Source organism: Bombina bombina, chromosome 5 (assembly GCF_027579735.1).
Source record: "Bombina bombina isolate aBomBom1 chromosome 5, aBomBom1.pri, whole genome shotgun sequence".
Lineage (NCBI taxonomy): Eukaryota > Metazoa > Chordata > Amphibia > Anura > Bombinatoridae > Bombina > Bombina bombina.
Genome location: NC_069503.1, coordinates 301340039 through 301347107, shown reverse-complemented (window position 1 = coordinate 301347107; position 7069 = coordinate 301340039).

The window sequence follows — 7069 nt, the reverse complement described above, 5'->3', positions numbered from 1 at the left end:
ACCTTTTTGAACACAAAGTCCAAACATGTTCACAACAGTGCATTTTACAAAGCTTGTGTCTACATTAATGAACTTCTAAACTGGAAAATGTGTTCAATAAGGTAGGCGCAAACACTGTAAAATGATCTGTCATGAATGCTCTAACCCGACATGAAAATATTAATATTTGGGGGCGGAGCGAACAGCTGACCAAGATGGTCGCAATTCACTGAGGCTCCTGAAACGATCTGGGTGATTCAATTCACAAAATGAGCTAAAACAGCATTAAAAGCTTATATCACTAAATATCAACTGTTCATATACGCGGGGACCATCAGGAGTGATTTTCAAAACCCTGTAACCACTGGATGCCAGCCAGAGTTCAAGAGCGGAATTGAAGCCTGACCTGAAGTGAAGCTGCGCCACACGCAGCGACTTCAGGATTTATAGAGCACAGTTTCCCATATCAACTTTGCTTAGTCGATTTGAAGAGAGCGGATTGCCAGCCTTCAGTATCCCGGAGGTAATATGGCAATTGAATACAGACCAGACTCTCACATTGACGACTGAGCCGCATCACGTGCATCGTCTGACCCATAGTGCATCAGCGCTTCTGGTACTTACCCCATAAGGAGAAACTCTGCCGATCGACTCAAGGCTGTCTAGCTACTAAGTGAGGGGCAGATTACTGGATATCTTCCTGGCCCACGACTGCATATACAGTGGGGTTACGGGAAGGTTACTAAGCTCCTCTTGACAAGGCATGTTGCGGCCCTCCGGCGAGTCGGGGATCGGATACGGAGGCTGGATGCTTTTAAATATGCATCACTGCGTGTTCATGTCGCCACCGGACATATGTGGAAAACTGTACCTTCTGCTGAAAACTGGCGTAGGGTAATTATAATGTTCCCACCAGGGTGCCTATACACCCCATAATACTCTATTCTTGTTTACCTCTGTCTCCAAAGAATCTCTGCTTGTTTTTCTAACTGCTGGCTGCTAACTCTGAACGTCCTATTACCCCATGTCTGCATACCTGATTTGGGTTGAGCCACGTCGTCCCTGTTACATTAGACTTGTAGCCCTCTTCAAACACAGCGGTACCGGAGGGCATGACTCCTTTAGCCCAGAGCAATCCGTGCAACAATGAGGCCACAGAAAAGCCGTCTCAGGGGATACTAAGAGCTGACACTGTCTCTCTCTTCCAAGGGAGTCCTTCAATATCTATGTTCACTGGGACATTTTATTCTGTTGTTTCCTTTACAGTTACCACACAGTAGTCTATGCTTAAATCTGCCTAAATTGTGTGCTTATCTTTAAGTTCTATTTGCTTATTAATTCCTAAGTACCTCATTCATTTCTGTATGCACTGTGATCGCTGTTTATGCATATACATTAGTATAGCATTACTAGCCACTTATTGCATGGAACTTCATATAGCTTGAGTCACAAGTTTGCATAAATATATGTTAAGTTTCATATAACCCCCCCCAGACTAGGTGTTACATTTGAGGCTATTACCTTTCATCTAAATTACACCCTTTACTATGCTAGTTTTATAGTTTGTGAGGGTTTAAATGGAGTTAATACTGGGAATTTAGGGACCTGAGAGCTCATATTGAGCCACAATAAGTTTAGCATGAGAATAACCCCAGTCTACTATTTTCACATAACCCCTCTATTGTTTAAGCTAAGGTTAGAATGCACAAGAGTGGCCACTAAATATTATCAGGGGGAATATTTGTATCTTAATAATTATTATAGAATTGGGGACTTACAGATTGATACCTGTATAAAAGCAAAATGAGGTATGTTTATTTTCCTGTATAGGAAATTATAGTTTTTATGCAGAGCAATATGTAGAAACCTCATATGCGTTTGGAATCTGACCTTAAATGACAGAAATGTCTTTATGCTTTGAAATATGTCCTTGTACTTTGTGCTTTTGATATCTAATTACTATACCTTGTAACTTACCTATTATTGTCTATAGATACTGTTCAGGCTGAGTAATGTTTGTGCTAGGTACTATTTGATCAAGGTACCGTTTGAGCAAGGTATTGTTTATGCTTGGTACTGTATGTACTAGGTATTGTGTCTGCTAGGTATTGTGTGTGCTAGGTATTGTGTGTGCTAGGTGCCGTGTGTGCTAGGTGCCGTGTGTGCTAGGAGCGTGTGTGCTAGGTACTGTAGGGGCTTGGTACTGTGTGGACTTGGTACTGTACACTACATGGTACGTACCAATGCATATGTTGTTTGTGATTCCTTATCTCCCCAGCAATACGTCTTATGTGGAAAATACCTAGCATGTACACATACTTATTGTTCACGATATGATAATGCCATTGAGCATTGTTATTATTCCCTCTCCGGGCAATATAGTCAGGGAGGTACTATGGGTGCTAGGTATTTTAATTTTCTTGACATGGAGTGGGTTAAATGAAAGTATTTTGAGATGAGAGATATGACCAGTTCTACATTTACTTACTCCTACACTGTATGCTATATGGAAATTTATAACTGACTCTAGAAACTATCATGTGTGCTAGGTATCATGTGTGCTGGGTATCATGTGCGCTAGGTACAATGTGTGCTAGGTTCAACGTGTGCTAGGTACCGTGTGCTAGGCAAGGAGGGTGCTGGGTACGGCGTGTGCTAGGTGTAGCGTGAGCTAGGTACAATGTGTGCTAGGCACAGCGTGTGCTTGGTACAGCGTGTGCTAGGTACAGCATGTGCTAGGTTCAATATGTGCTAGGTACCGCGTGTGCTCGGCAAGGCGGGTGCTGGGTACGGCGTGTGCTAGGAATAGCGTGTGCTAGGTATCATGTGTGCTGGGTAGCGTGTGTGCTAGGTACCGTGTGTGCTGGGTATCGTGTGTGCTGGGTATCGTGTGTGCTGTGTATCGTGTGTGCTAGGTATCATGTGTGCTAGGTATCATGTGTGCTAGGTACAATGTTTGCTAGGTTCAACGTGTGCTAGGTACCACATGTGCTAGGTACGGCGTGTGCTAGGTATAGCGTGAGCTGGGTACAGTGGGTGCTAGGTATCATGTGTGCTAGGTACAATATGTGCTCAGTACAGTGTGTGCTAGGTACAATGTGTGCTAGGTTCAATGTGTGCTAGGTACCGCGTGTGCTCGGCATGGCGGGTGTTGGGTACGGCGTGTGCTAGGTATAGTGTAAGTTAGGTACAGTGGGTGCTAGGTGTCATGTGTGCTAGGTACAATGTGTGCGGGGTATAATGTGTGCTAGGCGCAGCGTCTGCTGGTTACAGCGTGTGCTAGGTTCAGCGTGTGCTAGGTTCAGAGTGTGCTAGGTACAGTGTGTGCTAGGTACAGTGTGTGCTAGGTACAGTGCGTGCTAAGTACAATGCGTGCTAAGTATAATGCGTGCTATGTTCAATCCGTGCTAGGCTCAATGTGTGCTAGGTTACGCGTGTGCTCGGCAAGGCGGGTGCTGGGTACAGCATGTGCTAGGTATCATGTGTGCTAGGTATCATGCGTGCTAGGTTCAACGTGTGCTAGGTACCGCATGTGCTAAGCAAGGTGGGTGCTGGGTACGGCATGTGCTAGGTATAGCGTGAGCTAGGTATAGTGGGTGCTAGGTACAATTTGTGCTAGGTATAATGTGTGCTAGGCATAATGTGTGCTAGGCACAGCATGTGCTAGGCTCAGCGTGTGCTAGGTACAGCATGTGCTAGGTTCAATGTGTGCTAGGCACCGCGTGTGCTCGGCAGGGCGGGTGCTGGGTACAGCGTGTGCTAGGTATCATGTGTGCTAGGTATCATGTGTGCTAGGTATCATGTGTGCTAGGTTCAACGTGTGCTAGGTATCGCGTGTGCTAGGCAAGGTGGGTGCTGGGTACGGCGTGTGCTAGTTATAGCATGAGCTAGGTACAGTGGGTGCTAGGTACAATGTGTGCTAGGTACAATGTGTGCTAGGTACAATGTGTGCTAGGTATAATGTGTGCTAGGTATAATGTGTGCTCGGCAGGGCGGGTGCTGGGTACAGCGTGTGCTAGGTATCATGTGTGCTAGGTATCATGTGTGCTAGGTTCAACGTGTGCTAGGTTCAACGTGTGCTAGGTATCGCGTGTGCTAGGCAAGGTGGGTGCTGGGTACGGCGTGTGCTAGTTATAGCATGAGCTAGGTACAGTGGGTGCTAGGTACAATGTGTGCTAGGTACAATGTGTGCTAGGTACAATGTGTGCTAGGTACAGCGTGTGCTAGGTTCAATGTGTGCTGGGCATCGCCTGTGCTCGGCATGGCAATGTGTGCTGGGTACAGAGTGTGCTAGGTACAGTGTGTGCTGGGTACAGTCTGTGCTAGGTACAGTGGGTGCTAGGTATAGTGTGTGCCAGGTACAATGAGTGTTGGGTATAATGAGTGTTATGCACAATGTGTGCTAGGTATAATGCGTGCTGGGCACTGCGTGTGCTGGGTACGGCGTGTGCCAAGTACAATGAGTGTTATGTACAGCGTGTGTTAGGTATAATGTGTGCTGGGTACGGTGTGTGCTAGGTGTAATGAATACTGGGTGCAATGCGTACTAGGTGCAATGAGTGCTAGGTGTAATGAGTGCTAGGTGCAATGAGTGCTGGGTTCAGTGTGTGCTAGGCACAATGAGTACTAGGTACAGTGGTTGCTAAGTACAGTGTGTACTGGGTACAATGTGCATCTCACTTGTCTCTGGAATTTTTTGTTACCTGTATCACAAGTCGTTGAAAGAACCTGCTCCTTAATCTATATGGACAAATCCATTAATACTTATTACTGCAACTTATCCTGACTTGATCTCTGGAGCATTAAAATTTAATTTATAAGTACCACCTCCCCCACCCTCCCATATTCAGAGCCCACACCAGGGTTCAATCTTGGTGAATTATTTTCACCACAAATCTCTGCAATTTACTTATGGTGTATCAATGTTTTGACAGCTATTGCAACCGGACCTGCGTGTCCGATCCTTTTGTTTGTGTATGTTTAAACAGGGGTCCTGCCGCTGCGTGTCCCCAAGTGTTACCTTTCATTCTAAAATCGAATAAAAATGTATTTAAAAAAAATAAAAAATTAATATTTCACATTCCAATGTTCTTCCCATAGCATAATATATTCTATATATTCATAAATACATAATTCAATATAGATATCTGATAGTATTTTAGTACAATCTCTCTCTCTCTCTCTCTCTCTCTCTCTCTCTCTCTATATATATATATATATATATATATATATATACTGTATATATATTTATATATATAAAATAAATTAAAAAAATCGATGGTCCTGGCACTTCTGAAGAATCGCACATCAAAAAAAAGAAAAATATTTATTGAATCCACTGGTTTAAAAGCATATACAGGATATACCTGTGCAGTAAAACAAGACAATATGGGGGTAACCAAGCCCCTCAACATCAGGCATGTTTCATGCTGGGTAAGCACTTGATCATTGATAATCAGAGGGATCAGGGTGTAAACCTTATAAGCAAAGTTAAACCAATCAGAATTAAGCCTATAATTAACCCCTAGTCAAGATTCTCAGGTTACCTTAAAGGGAAATACCCTGGAACATAAACACCAAGTATTCATTTAATTAGTCAATAAAGTAAAAAGATTGATTAATGATATTATTATACAAAACATATGCCTAACAGTTTATCAATGTCAAATTAATATATTAAGATAGTATAAAGAAAGGGTGAAAGTCATTTTATGAATAGATCCACATCCATACGGGAATTGAACCCATTGGGTACTCTTGTGCCCAAGGTCAAGATCCATAAAAAATCCTTTTCATTGAGTTTATCCTCCCTATTACCACCTCTTCTCCCCACAGGGACAAAGTCAATACCCTGAACTTTCAGTAATGTACTGTCAGACTTGTGATATGTTCTGAAGTGTCTGGCTATGGGAGTATGTTTTGTATAATACTATCATTAATCAATGTTTTTACTTTATTGACTAATGACTAATTAAATAATGTTCCATTGAAACATGTCTGATGTTGAGGGGCTTGGTTACCCCCTTATTGTCTTGTTTTACTGTACAGGTATATCCTGTTTATGCTTTTAAACCAGTGGATTCAATAAATATTTTTCCTTTTTTTGGATGTGTGATTCTTCAGAAGTGCCAGGACCATCAATGTTTCTACTTGTATTTAGGCCTTGCAGGGGCCTTTTCCTGGAGCACCTGTAAACACACCTTTCTGTATCACCCTGGGACCTAAAGAAACACCACAGTAAGAGACTTTCTGTGTTGGAGCATCCCGTACATATATATATAAATATATATATATATATATATATATATATATATATATATATATATACTATATATATATATATATATATATATATATATATATATACTCACTGGCCACTTTATTAGGTACACTTTGCTAGTACTCGGTTGGACCCCCTTTTGCCTTCAGAACTGCCTTAATTCTTCGAGGCATAGATTCAAAAAGATGTTGGAAACATTCCTCAGACATTTTAGTCCATATTGACATGATAGCATCACGCATTTGCTGCAGATTTGTCGGCTGCACATCCATGATGGAAATCTCCCTTTCCACCACATCCCAACTGTGCTCTATTGGATTGAGATCTGGTGACCGTGGAGGCCATTGGAGTACAGTGAACTCATTGTTATGTTCAAGAAACCAGTTTGAGATGATTTGAGCTTTGTGACATGTTGCATTATCCTGCTGAAAGTAGCCATCAGAAGATAGGAACACTGTAGTCATAAAGGGATGGACATGTTCAGCAACAATACTCAGGTAGGGCATGGCGTTTAAACAATGCTTAATTGGTACTAAGGGGCCCAAAATGTCCCAAGAAAATATCCTCCACACCATTACACCCCCACCCCCAGCCTTAACCGTTGATACAAGGCAGGATGGATCCATGCTTTCATGTTGTTTACGCCAAATTCTGACCCTACCATCTGAGCCTGTGCGAATTGTAGCCTCAGTTTCCTGTTTTTAGCTGACAGGAGTGGAACCTGGTGTGGCCTTCTGCTGCTGTAGCCCATCTGCTTTAAGGTTTGACGTGTTGTGCGTTCAGAGATGGTATTCTGCATACCTTGGTTGT